The 18,605-nt window shown below is 39.7% G+C and overlaps 1 protein-coding gene across 9 annotated transcripts in view; it reads left to right on the top strand.

Moving 5' to 3' along the window:
* FOXP1 (forkhead box P1) overlaps positions 1–18,605 on the top strand; it is a gene marked incomplete at both ends in the record, with an annotated part of 232,567 nt that overhangs the window by 57,800 nt on the left and 156,162 nt on the right. Inside the window, one exon of one of the 9 annotated variants that reach the window (XM_084248321.1) lies at positions 5,504–5,681. The exons of the other annotated variants lie outside the window; for them this stretch is intronic. Of the gene's footprint in view, positions 1–5,503; positions 5,682–18,605 lie in introns of those variants that run through there. 9 annotated transcript variants of the gene reach the window in all.

The raw sequence follows: 18,605 nt of genomic DNA on the forward strand, positions 1-18,605 counted from the left end.
CTTGGAAGAACAGCTCATGAAGGAAACAATATTTAGTTGACAGTTTTCCTTGTACTCTCTGTTGACGTTTATGAGTTTACACTATGCTAAAGGAGTAATAAACACAATTTTCTTTCAATAACAGGAAAGGGTAGCTTCTAAAATACATTTGTGGAAAACACATTTGTTCATTTCTTGAATATGAAAATAACACATTTCTGGTGATAAGACTTCTCCGATTGCCAATTGAATTAAACCTTTGAAGGTGCATTTATAACCCGTCTCAGCGCATTAGGCGATATTAGGGTTTATGTGATTGAATCGATTTAATGAATATTTAAATTATATACAGATTTGGATAAATCATATTTAAATCTAGGTGTCAGAGTGAGACTTCTCTGGTCTTGTCCTCCCGATTTCCAGAGTGAGGCGAAGGAAAGTAGGAGGAGAGCTTGGGCACTGTCTGCAGGAAGATTTTTTTCCTCTGATGGGAGGGAAGTCTGACGGTACTTTTTGGGAAAATAAAAAAGAAGGTACAGTGATGCAACTCCTTATAAGGTCTGAGTTTTCAACAGTTAAAATCAAGATAGGTAGGTTGCTGTTGCTCTGGAGTATGCAAGGTGCCCTGAGTTGACTGGGGCTGGTAGCAAGTGCTCTTTGTGTTAACCATCAATTCCAGAGTCCCGGTGTTCCTGTGCTGTGCCCCGGCCCTGGACAGGCCGGGGTTTGGCACATCGGTTCAGAGGGAGTTAAACTTTTCACAGTTTTCTGGATTGTTTGCAGTGCAGTCCTGTGCAGCATGATGAAAGTTTTCTAGCCATCTGTTGTTAAGCTGGCGGTGAGCAAGGCCAGTATATCCAAACAAAGTTCTGGCCTGCTGTAAACTGAACCTGTCAGTTTAGCATAGCTTTGCTGACCCTCCAGTGAACAGGGCAGCCCTTGGTACCAGGCACTTGCTGCATAGAGCTTTCAAATGGGAGCTATTTGAGGGGTGGGGGTGGGGCCTGTTTACTTTTCCCCTTAGGGTTCCTCTCACTGGCTTGGACTAGTTTATACTTAATCTTTAAATGGAAAATGGATACTTGTCCCCTCCTCCTTTTAAGGAAGGGGAGGCATTACTTCTTAATAGGGGATGGTAACATTTAGAACAAGGTATGAGTGTCCATAAATGCAAGGAGGCTGTAATTCCAAAGGATGTTCTATGTAGTTATTTTTGTTTCATTATTTTTTCTCTCTGTGTTTGGGGACAAACAGTCCAGGCAATGGAAGCTCCTATATCTGTTGCTTAGCTTATGTAACTCAAAATGTTTCATAGCTTTAAAAGAACTTTCCCCTCTTTTTCTTCTGCATTTTGTATTTCATCATCAGAAGTTAATATACAGCATAGTTGAGCAGAGCAACCGATGGTCCCAACTGTGTGAAGTGTTACCTGCTTCTCTGTTCTCCTTTACAGGTTATACCGATTGCTTTTAATTGCCCAGCTTACCCTAAAAGTACTTTCATTGTTTTGTGGCATTGTTTCCATCTATAGTACTGTTTAATCATTTTATCCCCATTTCGTAGTGCTTCCTTGACTATATATGAAATATTCCTATACATTCAGATCCTTGCAGTATACACATATGTCTATATGTACATGTACACATATCTGTATCTCAACACCTGTCTAAGCCTTCCCCTAACCTTTGTGGGTTTCCTTTTGTTCGTGACACCTTGTAGGTGCTGCTGTATTTTTATCTTGGTCTTGCTGTTGTATATTTCCTGTACAGCTTTGGTTACATTTGTGCTCTGTTAAGAAAGGGCTCTGGGGAGCCATTGTCAAACCTCTGTATCCATCTCAATTCATTAAAATGCCCAGGGAGAATGGCCACTGTCATTGAATAACTGTGTCAGCCACTCCCCTGGCTGCCTGAACCCCAGCAGATGAGAAGCAACCACAGCCCCACATAAGTAACAAAGGAAAGAGGCGCCGAAAGGATGCATGTTTGTCCAAAGCCCCAATGTGAGAGGGATTGGGCTCAACTTTAACTGCAATCAAGTGATGTACAAGGGTCAGAAATTCCATAAATGGAGGGAGAAGGGCGCAGAAGAAGCAAGGGAATACGTAGGAAGATACAGGCTTCCCCTTTAAGGGACGAAGAGTATCTTGATAGTGAAAAATATTCAATTTAAAATTTAAATGAGTGCACTTACTTGGAAATACCATACAGTCATAATCTGTTTGTAAGGTGACTGACATATAAAGTGCTTTTTTGTTTTAAGGTTAAAAAAAAATGTATTCGGGGTAGAGTTTCGGGTGTAAATGTCAGGTGCAACGTAACGTGTACTCACTCCAAGAGTCAAGCAAATAACCTTGGCATTTAGGACACTGCCTTTTAGAACATGAAATTGTATTTTGTTGTGTGTGTGTCTCTCTCTCTTTTTATTTTTTTTTAAAGGAGGACTACATTAAGGGGTCACCTATTAGCTGTGTTTTTGCTGTCTTAAACTCAGCCCTTCTGTCTATTAAAATCAAACCACTGTGTAAACATTCCAGTGTTGTTCTTGGTCTCTACAATGGCCACGGGGATCAGGTTTCACCTGCCTGCACATCTTCAAGCAATTAGAGCAATTAGCCTGAAGCCATTTCACATTCAAGGATTCAAGGTCTATGGTGACATTCAAGTCCAGGAGAAGTCTGAAAAGGAGAGAGAGAGGAGGCGGCCTAGAGCTTGGCTACTATGCATGGCCCTGAGCATTTCAATTTCTCTTTTAAAAATTGTAGCTCTTAAATAATATCATTATGAGGTTTTTAAATGACATATCAAAAGTTGTTTATATCAAAAAAATCTAATAGTCATTTAATTATACTAATGAAGGTCTTTATAGATGGCAGATTTTTAAAAAAGACTTCTAATGACCCTGAGAACTGGAGGGTTGCTGCTGCTTCCCTCTCAGCAGTGGTGAGAGCATTCTTTGTAGAGGAAGAACATTTGATAACATGTAAGGGAATTTGCATTTCTCTTTCACATGCTAAGGCTCTCTGCTTTGGGTAAATGTAACAATTACAGCAATATGGAATATTTAGTTGAAAGATTTTTGGAGTAAGTATTAAAAGCAACTTCTGTTTTTAAGCTTGGGGAGGAATAGTGGCAATTTTAACACATTGAAGAAGTAAAGTTTAAAGATAAATAAGCAGCTTTAGCACATCAGATAGCTCTATTGGTATGACAGAAGGTGACTTAAAACACATTCTAAGGATGCAGTAGGGTTTTTGTTTTGTTTTTTAGGAGTGTAACTTAGTTACTCAGGAATCTTGTTTGCAGGAAGCAAGCCCTAAACTGATTACAGCTTTCTAAATTGGCTAGTACATTTTAAAATTCACAATTTACTGTGATCTTATTATGCAAAAGAGAGGGAGGGGCTAATTTCAAAAATCCTGGGTGTGGCAAAAGAAGACCTGGCTCTGCAGTCCCACCAGGCATTTGCAATTAGGAGCAACCACGGGCTAAATTAGAATGTGGGATTCTCTTGACCTTTAACCTCATACTGCCTTGTTTACATTTAGTGTTTGTTAACAAACAGCTGTAAGTATAAAATTGTTGGGAGAATCATTTTTTCATTATTTGCGCGGGCTTTAATTAAAATAAGAGACTTATTTTTAAAAGAAATAATTGTGTGCTTCTAAGAAAGTTCTTACGGTAATTCTTTTATGGAATTGCCCGAGTTGATTTAAAAAGTACAAAAAAGTCAGTTCTGTATCTGCTGTATGAGCAGTTCCATATCAGAAGGACAGAATATATCAGAAGGACAGGCTACTCCTCTCTCTCTCTCTCTCTATATATATATATATATATATTTGTTTGATTGAGACAGGATCATTTGAGTCCATTCACTAACTAGCTAGTTTAGGGAACTGGCAGCTTAGTGCTCTCCAGTCCCATCTCCAACTCCTTGGAGCTCTTCTGTTGAGAGATGGATTTGCTGACCGCCTACTTGCATGGCGCCCAGGCTGTGCACAATTCTATGCTGCATTACAGATCAGATGCCAGGGCGGCTATTAAATGCAGCATGCTGGACGCTGAGCAAGGTAAGAGCCTGCCTTTCCCCCCTCCTTTCAGGATGGATTGCTAGGAGATCATTTGCAGTATTTACCACTGTATCAGCCAAGTTAGAGAAGAATATTTCAATCAGATACTCCACGCCTCCTGAAAGCCGAAAGGCCAGAGCAGACACACCACGGGGCCCAGAGAGGAGGAGAGGCAGTAAACCAGATCGTCCCCCATTTCCCCCTACCCTAGTCCTCTGTTTCTATGATCTGCCTTTTGAACTGTTTTTGTGGCTGATCAGTTCCACCTAATATGTCTCTTGATTTCTGCTATTGTAATACTCAGGCGACATGCTGTTCTCTTCATTTTTATAAGCTTTAGATGCTTCTGCCTGTCATATTCTGGCGGTTTATCTTCAGCGTCTGGATTTGCTTTCAGACTTGAATGTCTATCAAGCTGCCGTTGCTTTGAATGTGAGATCAAAAGAAGATGAATTCCAGTGAAAAATTTCCTTCTATGAAGAAAAGATTGGGGCCTATGTAAACATCCCACTGACAGTTCCCAATGAGTTATTTTAGCCGAGTATTAGCACCTGGATGACAGACAGTCCAGCATTCCACACTAAATAACAAATCAGTTGCTTCCGTGGCAGAAGAACATTGCCACAACAGCAATACATTTTCAGGAGGAATCCTTTTCTTCTTCCTTTTCCCCTCCCTTTTTCTGTTTTTTTATTGAACATGGCTGTTCAGCTCTTCATCCTATTTTTCAAGCTGACTTGCTCTGCCTTCTGCAGTTTACTTTTCTTTACAATATCTGTCAAGTTCCTCCGGTGACGGAAGACAGGACTTTGATAATTAGTTTGGGGCGGGTTAAGGAGTGTTCAAGTAGGCAAGCCAGGCATCTTGAGATAAACAGGTAGTTTGGTTGACTGCAGGGAAAGAAAAGCAGCAAAAGCAAGATCAAGGGCATATCCCTGGAATGTGGGATGAGAGGGTCTTTTAAAAATATATGTAACAAAATCCTCTGAAGTCCCCAGAATCCGATTTTCCTTCCTTCCTTCTCTCCTTCCTTCCTTTCTTCCTTCCTTTCTTTTTTCTTTCCCTGCCTTTCTTTTTAAAAAGAAAGCATCCTATGTAAATGTCTCCATAAAAATATCTCCAGAGCAGGTTTCTGGAAACCCCGCCGCTGTGTGTTGGTCTGCGTGAGTGAGTGGTGTCTGGCTACGGTTTGGTCTGGTCTAGCCAGGGCACACTTCTGATGGTGTATCGCTGCTTCAGAGCTGGAGTGATCTAGAAATGGGTAGCATTCGTAGATTTCTTTAAGTGCTAAATGCAACTTTGAAAATTACCTGCAAGCTTCAACTGATCTTTCAACTTTGAAAGTGAAGAATTACTTGAGGAATTCTTGTGGTTTCTTTGTCATTTAGTGAGAGCTCAGCCAGCTACTGTGGAGGCAAGCGTCCCTGAGGTTGCCTACAAAGGGCAGTGTTCCAGTGTGTTCTCTCCTCCAGTGTGCTTCAGCCGCACAGCACTTCCTGTTTATTCAAACATCTTTTTTACCACTCGGCAAACCCCCGCTTCACAGAAACAGCCAGAACCCATCTACAGCAAGAAGACGGAAATCCAAAGGCAGACAGTGCGAGCTCACTCCGTCAAACTCCTCATTTTCTCTGTAAGTGTCCAGAGAAAAAAAAGCAATGCTTTTGCTGGGTTAAACTTTTCAACTAGGGATCCACTCCTGAGCAGACATTTTCTGGAGGGCAAAATAAGATGATCCAACTTGTTTACTGTTTTTTTTTTTTTTCTCCCCCCTCCCTCCTCTCTCCATCAAAGGCGGTTTTCTTTTTTAGAGATTTGAGAGGACCCGTGCAGTCTAACTCCTTTTTAATTCACTCTTGCTTTCAATTGTGTCTTCGGATATTAGCAGCGAAGTAAGCAGGCGTGAGTTGTCAGGACGGCATTATAGGCTGGAACATAGATGAAAACCTCTCTTTGCTTATTTGTGACATTGTTTTGTGTTGCCTTCTTTTTCTTCCTGTTATCACAAACAGAAAGAGAGTGCGGGGCTGGTGGCTTTGTGATTCTGCGTCTGCTGAAGTGTCCTCTGATGTTTGCATCATGACACCGTCATCATTTGCGAATCGGTCTTGATAATATTGTACCAATTTCATGCCAATAAAAGTCAGACTGCTGAAACAAGCACGGTCATTATCTCATTCATATTACTATTGTTTAAACGGGGTGGGCTGCAAAGGGAAAGAGAAAGCCCGCCTCACTTTCCGAGATGGTTGTTAACTTTGATGTTGGAAAGCTCTTTTCAGAATTCACATTGTGGATAATTAGTATGGCAGGGAAGCTCTCGGACCCGGGCTGCTGCTTTGCTCTGTGTGGAAGAGACATGTGATCGCTCTCTCAAGCCCTTTCTGCTGCAGTGACTTTAAACACATGGTTTGACATATTTTAAAAAGGTTCCACCTTTTCCTGTCTGTTGTCCTGTGGTCCTCCCTCTGGCCTCCTTCCCCTCGCGCCACACCCCTCCCCCAATCCTAACCCCCCCCCCCCCCCAACTTCAGTATAATTGGTCAGCCAGGTGCTAATTTTTTTAAACTATGTGTACGGGTCAGGGAATAGACAGGAAATGGAAAATTAGCTCTTTTGATCTTAAGGGAGTTGTTATTACTGTGAACATTGTTTGTTAGTCTCCAGACTAAATATCCTTAAATTCTAGTGTCCAAAACAGCATTTATCAGAATAGAGGAAAAAATAGGGCTCTGTAGTTGTCTAAACCTCTGATGGAAGAAACATTTAAGAGTGAGAGTGAGAGAGAGAGAGTGTGTGTGTGTGTGTGTGTGTGTATGTGTGTGTATTGCTGTGCTGGCTTTTTTAACGTTCAGAAGTTGTTCTTTGCAAAAAAAAAAAATTATGTTTGTGACTGCCTTAAGGACAATTTGTTTAACAGTAGGAGTAATTGCAGGGAAAATGGAAAGAGTGACTGAAGGTATTTACTCAGATGTTAGTGTAGGTGTGGGGGCCGAAAACTCAGTGTGGGAACAGTGGGCTGCTTTTCTTGGTATCTCAGTCTATTTGATGACCATCAAATTTCCCAGCTCGCTGGTTTTGTTTTTTCTGGATGGCATGTTTGATTATTTATCAGAAGGGGAAGGGAGTAGCTGAAGCAAATAAACATGTGACCAAGTTCTGTTTTGTTTTCCACTCAGAAAGCATGCCCTTTAACAGATATACAGAAAATAATAAATGCATTGTTTTATGATAAAAGGAAATTATATGTGTCATTTTTTTTTAAACAGTGAGTGAGTTAACCCTTGAGGTTCAGGGGACTTTTTACTTTCTGTGAATTTGTCAGATTTTTTTTACTGAGAATTAATCTATTGCAGTGTATGGTTTTATGGTACAGGATTTCCCAGGATTAGTTGTTCAGTAGTTTGGTTTTTCTCGATGCTTTGCTTAGCTATGCCTGCCCCAAGTAGCTTTGATTTTATGGTGTGTGTGTGTGTGTGTGTGTGTGTGTGTTCTAACCAGTGGTACCACTGGACAAATTAGTAGCTTTCTCTGTGAAGGCTATATTCTGACTTTAAATCTAAATATGAACAGTTCAGTTAAAGGAAAATATAACTGTCTGTGACCAGTGTCCAGCAGAATTTGTTAGGTGCCAACTTTTGCCTTTTTCTTTAAAGACATCAGACAGGTGCAGTACTGCAAAGAGTCAATGTGTAAATCTATGCTCCACAAACATTCCAGCCCATCTTTAATATTGTGTAACACAAATAATGATCTTTAGCGCAGTTGTTATCTCAAATCAAGTCCTCCGTGCACCTAGGAAGAGGTTCAGCTCGACATTAAATATGGATTTAAAAACAAACAAATTGAAATTTAATTTTTTCGTTTAAATTCTCAGGTGGGGTTTGCATGACAGTGTAGACGTTTTATACATGGGCATGATGAGCTGACCTATGTGCACACCTGGGCACACTTTTTAATAACTGAAGCATAAATTTCTACAGGGGCTTCCTCGTTTATATACAGTCTGTAAAGCTATGGGCATAATCCTAGCACGGTGCCTGGCCCCAGTCATCCCAAGGCCTATAAATCACAGCTGAAATGCCTATACTGGTTTTGGAATGTGGATTGGAAATATGCATACAGAGGGATTCCCTCTCTATTGACTATATAAGGGAACAATGCAGCAGAGGCTCAAACACTGCGGCTCCCCCCACTGTTGCTCTATGTAACCCGGAGTTGGCTGTGCTCTCCAGAGGACAGGGATGCCGCAGGAGCCTTCCTCCCCCTCTGCTGTCATCCCTGGTGACTCTCCAAAATGCAGTTGGTTGGATAATCATACTTTGTACTTATACAGAGCCCTTTGTCTTTGGAAATCAAAGTGCCTGACTAATGCTAACTCGTTAATACTCAGAACACCCTTGGGACATAGGTAGGCTGCAAAGATTATCCCACTGCTGAGGTGGGAAAATGTCCTGTTAAAATAGTTTACAATTTCCGGGTGTGTCCGTACTTCATAGCCAGGCTAGACCTGGAAGGGGTACGATCTCCCTGCCATGAAAAGCATTTTTCCTGTGACTTATTCAGTCCTGACCACAGACAGTCTCGTGAGAAAGTGAAGAAACTGGGCTGGAAAATATAGCTAGTGTGTTGTATTGATGGTGGTGGGAGGGAGGAGCCAGCGAAAAGTCATCAGGCTTAATTTTAATCTATTTAAGGTCGAAGTTAGTATATATTGTTAAAAAAAATACAATGTGGGCTGAAATTTTTGATTTTTGTTTTCTTTCACTTTAACTCAATCTGATGTTGGCAATTTAACTTCCACAAAAATCAAGTTAATTTGTTCTTTGCAAAGAAACAGACTCTGTTTATTGGCTATGCAAAAGTAAGTATGAAGTTATACTCTGCTTGTGTACTTTGGGGGCAAAAGAATTTAAATATTCTGTTAACCCTAGACACTGCGAGGTGATTCTTGAATTTTGGTGTATCTTAGTCAACTTTCCCATGGCCACTAAGCATGGTGAAAGAATGTACCATTTACTGTTGAGAATCTTTTATCGGAAGCTTTTCTAAGAAATTTTAGAGTAGGGCGGTAGGATTTCAGTTGTTTGGTTCCACTGCTGTCTGATGGGACCTAAGCAAGAAATTCAAAATGATTTAATTTTAAAAAGTGGTTTTCAAAAGATTGTGAATAATGATTTATGGTGGCTTAAGAAAATTAACATTCCTTCAACATGCCTCTCTACATGTTAACAGTGTACCATGTAGGTAGCATCAATGATATCACACTTGATTTTTTATTTTTCCATTGCATTTTTGTATTTTTCATATATTTAACATTGAGCTTATCAGTTCCTTAGTCAGTAATCATGTATAGAACACTTTTAAAAATTAGTTTTTACAGCACTTATTGAATACAAAACCCTAGTTTACTCACTTTACGAGTATTAGTTATGAAGTAGGAACTATTACTTCCTCCCATTTTTACAGACGAAGAAACATGCAAAGAGAGGTAAAGTAACTTGTTGGAGGTCACACAGCTCTCAAGTGGTAGAGATGGGGTTCAAATTCAGGCAGAATGACTGGTGGGTGGTTAACCATTAGGTATGCTGTTTCTGCAGAAATACATTAATGTCTTTTAAATCAAACCTCTGTTTCTTTGGAATTGCTGTGATTCTCCCAAGGTCAGTAATTCCCCCAAATTCCCACAGAATTTATTTCTTTGTGTCTAGACTCTCAAGTTCTACCTTATACTAAAGGCGGTTACTGGAAGTTCCAAATATCATTGTCATTCTGTGAACACAGATTTGTGAGCACAGCTGTCCGGTGAACACATTTTTGTTTTTAATCCTTTAAAAAAAAGTTTCTAATTCATTGATAGGGCAATCAATCTTTTTCTTTTGCCATATCCTGTAATATATATATATATATTTATATTTATATTTATAATTCTATCAAGACTAAGATCTCTGAAGAGTTCCCTACTTTTTCAGAGTGGCTTAGATAACTGAATATATTCTCCTAGATGTTTCTAAATTTTTCTTTAAAGTAATTTTATGTTCATGTGAATGGAAAAATTCCAAATCCATGAATCTGTAGGTCAGTAGTCATTTTTGGTTGTGTGATTCCTGAAGTAAAAGTGAAGGAATTATAATACAGACTGTGTGAGCTTTGGTATATTTTGTAAACTTTCTGTTTATGTAATTTAGAATTAAGCTGGATCTTAATATTCACTCAGTGTTCACTAACATTTTCTTCTTCATATTAGTGGCATCAGCATCAGGTCATCATATCCCCCAGGTTCCTATTTGGCTTGTAGGCAGCTGTCCCTCTGTCCTGCTCTAAGAGTCAAGACAGGACATTGGTTCAGGCTTGACAAGGTGGAGAGAGGGCTGTATTTGCTCCAGTGCCTTTGCCAGCAGAAGGCGCCAGGACTCAGTTGCGAGACATTTGTGCACTCAGATAAACCACACCACCCCTCTTGTCCTCAATTTGCTTTTTGTAGAGTGAAAGTTACTTGCCTTAGATTCTTTCGGACTCAACAGAGGATCCTGTCATTTTCTCATTTCTCTCTAAAGAGGACAGTTTGAAATCACTAGGAAACAGGAATCTGTGCTCCCCACAGAATATTTTCTCTGATGTATATATGGGGAATTGTAGTAATAGTTTCCACTTAATACATGATTGTCATGTCCAGGCACTGTATTATAGACTTTTTATGTATAGTTCACATAATCCTTATTATTCAACCTCTGTGTGTTTCTGTAGGTACAGAAGCTGGGCATTTTAACACCTCAAAATTTGCAAAAATTAAATGATATTATGTGTCTATACTGTTTGGCAATAAACATTCAAAAAACAAAGCTTTTATTATCTTCCTTATCCCCAAAGACCAGGGATCAGAGCAGTTTTAACAATACAGTTATTTAAAAATGCAAATCAAGACCATCCCGCTTAGAATGACTACTGTAAAAAAGAAAAAAATAATCATGGATGATAACAATGTTGATGAGGGTGTGGAGGAAAAGGGACTCTTGTGCACTCTTGATAGATATGTAAATTGGCACAGCAACTATGGAAAGTGGTATGAGGATTCTCAAAATATTAAAAATAGAACTACCTTAATGATCTAGCAAGACCACTTTTGGGTATATACCCAAAGGAAATGAAGTCATTATTTTGAAAAGATATCTATACTACTATGTCCACTGCAGCATTACTTATAATAGCCAAGACATGGAAACAACCTAAGTGTCCATGGATCTATGAGTGGACAAAGAAAACGTGGTCTATACACTACATACACACACACACACATGCACCCACACACAATGGAATATTATTTGGCCAGAAAAGAAAAAAAGCCCACCATTTGTGACGACATGGGTAGACCTTGACGGAGCACATTATGTTAAATAAATAAGTCAGACAAAGAAAGCCAAATACTGTATGTTTTTATTTATGCGTGGAATCTAAAATAATCAAGCTCATAGCAACAGAGAACAAATTGGTGATTGCCAGAGGTGGGGTAACAGGGAAAGGGGAAATAGGTAAAGGTTGTCAAAACCACAAATGTCCAGTTAGGAGATAAATAAGTCATGGGGATATAATGTAAGCAATGTGACTATACTTTTGTGTACTTGACAATTACTAAGAGAGTAGATCTTGAATGTTCTCATCACAAAAATTAAAGCTATTACTATGTAAGGTAAAAGATACTAATTTTGATACTTACTTTTACAATATAGACATAGATCCAATCATTGTGTTGTACACCCTAAACTAATACACTGTTGTATGTTAATTATAGTTCAACAAAATGTGGGTGGAGAGGGAAGAAAAATTCAGAGAAAAAGTATTTTAAAAAGACAGTTATTTAACATACTTCTACCCCAAGGAAAAGCAAGCAGTTTGAGCAGAGTGGGAGAGTTTGTAGTAAGTAAAAATAAAATAAATAAAATAACCGGACTCAGAAATCCTGCTGAACCAGAAAACTGTGCCATGCAGGTGAAGACAGAGCCTAACACACAGCTGTCCGATTCCAGGAGGTGCGACTGGACTTTGGTTAAGTTGCAAGAAGAGACCTGTGCTTTATTAGCTCACACTTTCCCCCATAAAAAACTCCTTTTGGGAAAAAAGAAAAAAAAAATGGCTCAGCAGAACAGGGAACAGGAAGTATCTCAATCCCTTGAGATATCAGGGCTTGAAGAAGGGATGAGAGTCGGGATGGTGGTAGCAGTGTCAGGGCCCCAGGAGTAATGGAGGGAGTGGAGTAGGTAACGAGGTGGAGCGCAGTGAGCAATGTGGCCTCTCATTGCCACCACAGCATATGATCGGGACACTCAGGGAGTGGGAAGCTGTTCTGCACCCCGGTTCTGGAGCCACCTGGGCTGCTGCTGCTTGAAGTAACTGGATAGTGAATGGATTTTAGGGAAAGCTAGATTTTTTTTTTAATATTTAAAATTAGTTTTTATTTTTTAAAAGATTTATTTTATTTATTTATGCATACAAGAGCTGGGGTGCAGGTCAGAGGTTGGGGGGGGTGTTGAAAGGATTCATCAGAGACAGAGTGGGAAGCAGAACAGTCAGATTGACTGAAATACACTGCTGAGGGGAGCAGCGGGTGAGTCAGGAGAGGTCTGCTGTGCCAAGTGGGTAGCTCCCTGGCTGGGGCTTGAACTCATGCTGCAGTGGCTGCCTTCAGCTTCATAGTGCTATATCTTAACCCCTCGCACCCCCAGGGAGGCCCTTAATTTGTTTTTTATTTTTAACTTCATTAATATATATTTGACACATTGCAATTGTTATGTTTAAGATGTACAAGTTCATGTTTTTATGTGTATACTTTGTGAAAATATCATCACAATCAAGCTAAATAACTTAATCACCTTTACTTACCTTTTGTGTGTGTGTGTGTGAGATTTAATGTAAGATGTATCCTCTGAGAAAATTTCATACTATATTCAGATATTTTTTCCCGTTTTTTTTGTTTTGTTTTGATCTGTTTTCACCATGTGTCTTAGTTCTCCAGAATTTTTTACCCACTACAACTGAAACTTTGTGCCCTTTAAGCAACATCTCTCCATTTCCCCCACGCCCTGGCAACCGCCATTCTACTCTCTGCTTTTATGAGTTCAGCTATTCTAGATTTCACACTTTAGTGAGATCATGAAGTATTTTTCTTGGAAAGATAGAATTTAAATGGAACAACACTTGGGAGCCTTATAATGCAGGCAGAGAGCAAAATTGCTGAGGTGGCCATGGCTTCAGAAGTCTGGAGAATGGGAAGATGTGGTGGGGAAAAAAGTCTTTTGTGTGTGCTGCGGGGAGGGGGCAGAAGAGGCAGCTGCAGTTAGAAGGTGTGATACCAGGAGAAGGCCTTTCCCTTCATCCTGGAGAAAAAGGGACCAATGTTTTAATCACATATTTTTGACTGTCTAAAAATGCACATCCAGTATTACCTGTAACCTTATTTGTCCAATTTTTGACCTTTATAGAATGTGAGTGCCAAGTTCTCATGGGACAGAGTCTGTTTTTTTCCTATCTCAGTCATTCTCTAGTCTTGTAACCTTCGGCAAGTCACTAAACTTCACAATTTGTCGGTTTACTTGAAATGGCTAATCATAAGCCCTTCCTTTACTTCCCTTTGAGATGTTAGATATTTTTTCTGGAAATAATATCTAACCTGCAAAAAAATGTGTAGATATTGTTTCTGGAAATAATATCTAACCTGCAAAGCAACTGATGAGTATAGTGCCTGGCTACAGTAAACAAGTCAATTCATTGTTTTAATTTAGTATCCTAAATGCAGGGAGTTACCACCCTCTACTCTCCACTGTGTGTCTAGATTTCCTCACTTCTGAACTTGTTAATACAGGTGTAATCTTTGCTATAAGGGGGGGGGGTTGCAATTGTATGGGGAATATAACCAAAATAAAAATACATACATTTGTAAAAATGAAAAATGATGTAAGAATTATATAAAATAAAATATTTAAAAAAAAGGAAATGGAAATGACTGGAAAATGTGAGGGTAGTTTTTCTGTCCTGGCTAACTTTGGCCAAAAGTGAGCTGTTCCACTCTTGTCTTGTTTGGGGGTCTCTCCCAGCTTCCCCATTGCTATTTCCTTTTTTTTTTGACTTTTATTTCAGCTGGAATATTGTCTCTGAACTGGTTTTTATTCTGGCTCCTTTTCCCAAAATTCAGCTAAGGGCAAGGGAAGTATTTTGTGAAGCAAAACATTCAAAGATGTCTGTTAGGGCATCCTGAGTATTTATGACTTACATTCGAAGAAGAAAAGGAGTAGAGCACCCCATTTGTCTGAGCAGAAACTAGGTTCAGTGCCACTAATAAAAATCATAGAAAATTCTCTATTGTTTTAAGCATGATTCTAGTCAGACTCATCCGCAGGTTTCAAAATTAGCAACTCTCATTCCAAGGTACAAAAAGATATGAATCTGGATTATTCATAATGAGAGTTGCTGGGCTGTACCCTCATAAAAGGCAATTGCAGAAAACAGTGGGTTAATACAGTGAGTTAATAGATCCCTTTGATTCATTTATCCTTGCATTTGACCCCCATATTTTCAACTTTGGAAACTTGGAGAAGGAATGGACCCGTTTATTTTGTTAGTTTTTAACACAATCTGGTCCTTCCATAACAAGAGGGAATGAGTTTGATGAAGCATTTAACTTAACATTTTAGACATTTTCTAATAAACTTGACTTGTGTTTTACTTCATTGCAATGCTAATGCTGCCTGCAGTCACAACACCCCAGGCTTTGGTCTTCTCAACTCTCATGAGTTGGACAGGCTCAGGCTTGGGCAGTGCTGGAATGGAATCCCTCCAAAGACAACTCAGGTGCCGGAGACTCGGTGGTGGTGATGATTCAGCGTCTGGCACTGGCTCCAGCAGGGAACAGCCAACCAGTGCCTCCACAAGGTGGTTATAGGGCCCTATGTTAATAGGTGTATGGAGTAGGAGTATGATGGTGGTTTTTTCCCCTCTTATAAGAGACTTCAAACAGACTTCCTGACTATTTGTAACCATTAAACTTATTTCAGCTGATTTTGCAATAGGATCACAGGTATTTTTCTCTTTTGCCTCATGAAAATGTCTAACCTTTACCTTCCTTGGCAGGAAGTATACTCTATTTGGATACTTCCATTAAAAGAGTTATTTATAATTGCAAGTTAATATGGGGTTTGCTGACCCCCCTGCTCCTTCTTAGGTTTCCTTTGGGGTGGGGCTTATAGCAAAATATTTCTTCCTGTCTGGAGGTCTGGAGCCTTCTGATATTTCTGTCGACATCTACTGTAGATGGTGCATGGGATGTCATTTGCAACCACAGCACTAATGCTGGTGAATCATGGCATGGTGCAAGACCGCACTTTTGCAGTTCTCCTTCGTCCCGGTTCTTCCCCTTCCTCCACAAGCTCCCACCCCCACAATGTTCTCTAATAAATAGATTGCCAGCATTAAATACACACACACAGACACACACACATCTCCCAACTACCTGAACCCATGACTTCGCAATATTTGTTAATTCTAAAAATAAAAGTAAAGAATGTAAGTAATAGGTATCTTAGTGATAACAACCTCACGTGTAGCTTAACACATTAAAATCATGTCAGTAAGGATTTGGGAAACCTGTTATTGGAAATAGATCTAGAAGCTGGAGGTTCACGCTGGTGTGAGGTGATAAGGAAAATGCAGTAGTCTAGGTGGTGGAGGAGATGCCATGGCGTTATCTTTCCCACTCTCACCCCCCAACCCCCACAGACAGGGATGGCACTGCCCTGGCCATAGCTCCTTCTGCTGTTAGGACAATGACAAAGATGATAATAACTTAGACTTTTGATTTTAATTGGAGTACTTTAGGAGAGAGGTTGATTTTTTTTCAGGTTTTTTTTTTAAGATTTATTTTATTTATTTATGCATATAAGAACTGAGGTGTAGGCAGAGGTGCAGGAGGTGAGAGGATTCACCAGAAACAGAGTGGGGAGCAGAACAGGCAGTGACTGAAATACTGAGGAGTGCAGCGGGCAAGGCAGGAGAGGTCTGCTGCACCACTTGGGATAGCTCCCTGGCCCAGGGATCGAACTCTTGCCAAAGTGGTTGGCGATAGCTTGATAGCACTGAGATATTAACCCCTGAACCACTATGGAAGCCCCTCTACTTTTGTTTTTCACCATGTCCTTCTAGATATTGTCTGGTAAAGTTGTTTGCAAAAACTATGGAACATTTTAAGAAATCTACATAAAATGCCTTCTTAAATAACATCTATAATGGACACTCTCAAAGGGTAGGCTACTTTCTCCAGTCATCAGAACTCCAAGGATGATGATGCCACATAGAATCTTTCCCTGTAGGTCACTGTTTTAAATCCAGTATCATAAGTGATCTAAGGTTGTGCTGTCTGCCTCTTTAACTTTTGAGGATTGAGTCAAGCGGTTGGACCACCCAACTGTGTTCAGATTCCACAGCCTGATTTAGAGTATCGTAGAAAAGATGAAGCAGTGATTTGTGCAAAGAGACTGCTGAAGACTCTTTGGTGATTTGTGGATGGTTGAATGGTTGTTACCACTGTATGTATTAAATTTTTAATGGGAAAGTGCTTTTCTGTTTGTTTTTCAGTTATGACACCAGTAACATGACTTCATGATCTGCTACTTTCTTTCTTTATGTATTTACTATTTCTACAGTCACTAGAATCCCTCTATAAAATTAGCTCATTTTTCCACATCTCTTTGTACCCACTCATTCATGAATATCATAATTTTTAAAAAATTATTTTAGACAACTTGCTACCTTAGAATGTTTTTGATTCTTTACAAACTCACCTAGTCTTGTCAGCGTCTGTCATATATTTTTTCCTATGTGACCCTCAAACCTTCTTCCATCTAGCACCGAAGTGATTATTGTGTCTAAAGCAAGGAGGTGATGGAGTTTCCCTGCACGCTCAGTCCCACGCCTGAGTCTCAGGCCACTTTGCTGCAAAGGGATTGTCAGATTGTGTTAAATGATGAACACGTGTGTTCAGATGGTAGCTAGGGCAGTTAGCATTGCACCACAACCACAAATTTAGGGGTGAAAAGGCTCTTTCATCGGCCTTGAGGCATATGTAGAGACTGAGAAATCAAGGAGAGAGCATGACTTCTTTCCTACTAAGCTTCCCATGTGGTTTTTTTATTGCTAGCCTTTCCTCCCACCCGCATATGCACAATGACTGTTGATTAGCCTGTGAAATTATCTGAGAAACAGGTTTGATCTTGAGGGGTGGGGAGAGTCCAGGAAAAGAAATTAGAGGAAGGGTGGCTGACTCAGCAGTCTTTGAAGCTGGAAATGGGACAACTTCTCAGGACAGACAGGAAGCAGGCAACTCACTGCCATTGGTCAGATTGGCACCTGCTCTCTTTATTCTGAGGGTGCAGATCACATAGGATCGAGGACAGTGTGAGCTGCTATAAATTACCTGCAGGAAGAAACACATATGCAAGTTTGCAGCTAGTTTTCAACCGTTGTAATAGAGGAGTACATGGATGTATTTTATTTTTCATGTTCCATTTCATTTTCAGAAAACAAAAAATGATTTTGAGTGTACGAACAGCTCATCGGTAATGTCCTTACATCTTAGCTAAACTCTAAAATTATTTTGGACAACTGTTTGAAAGGTCTTTTTTTAATATAAAATTGTGTCTAATGGAATCTTTGGGGTATTTCAGAGTACAGATAGCATCCTGGTTGGGAAATTTTCCTGTAAAGTGACAGATGGGAAATACTTTAGGCTTTGCATGCCCTAGGGTCTCTGTCCCTTGCTTGGTAGCACAAAAACAACAATTGACAGTATGAATGTAAATGAATGAACGTGACTGTGTTTCAATAAAACTTTATCTGTGGACACTGAATTTTGGATTCCTTGTAAGTTATTGCCCATAAAATATTCTTCTTTTGGTTGTTTGCCCAAGCACATAAATAAGTAAAAGCCATTCTTATCCCCTGGAGTTGAACAAAAACATGTGGTAGACTGGATGTGGTCCATGGGTGATCACATTTCTTGAAGACCCCCATGTATCAGTGCTTATCTCAGACTTCATCAAGTGTGTGATGAAAAATTTTATTTATGAAGGTTTTCTCCCTTCTCCTGGCTTGCTTTATGTATGTGTACTTGCTTACTGAAACCATATTTTATGCAAACTTGCTGCCATTTCTTAAAATATGGCAACCATGTTTTTGAACATTGGTTACCTTGATAAACATGCTAAACACAGGGATACCTAGCCTCTAAAATATAAGCACCTGCTGTGAACCTGAGATTTATATAGCTCAGAAGTTGTAAACATGCTTATGTAAAACATAATTTGTAAATAACAGATGGCACTTATTTACTAAGAATTCAAAGGCACTGATGAGAACAGAGTAATCTTGAACCAGTTGAATGGAAGAATGTGTTAGAAACGTATAGATCCCATGTTCACTTTTATAAAAGCATGGCCTGCCGAACCAGATCAGCAAGCACTGATCTGCCTGACTCTGAGCGCTCAGATCTGGCTGGGGTCTATGACATAGTGGC

Source organism: Talpa europaea (genome assembly GCF_964194135.1).
Source record: "Talpa europaea genome assembly, chromosome: 11".
In the NCBI taxonomy this organism is placed as follows: domain Eukaryota; kingdom Metazoa; phylum Chordata; class Mammalia; order Eulipotyphla; family Talpidae; genus Talpa; species Talpa europaea.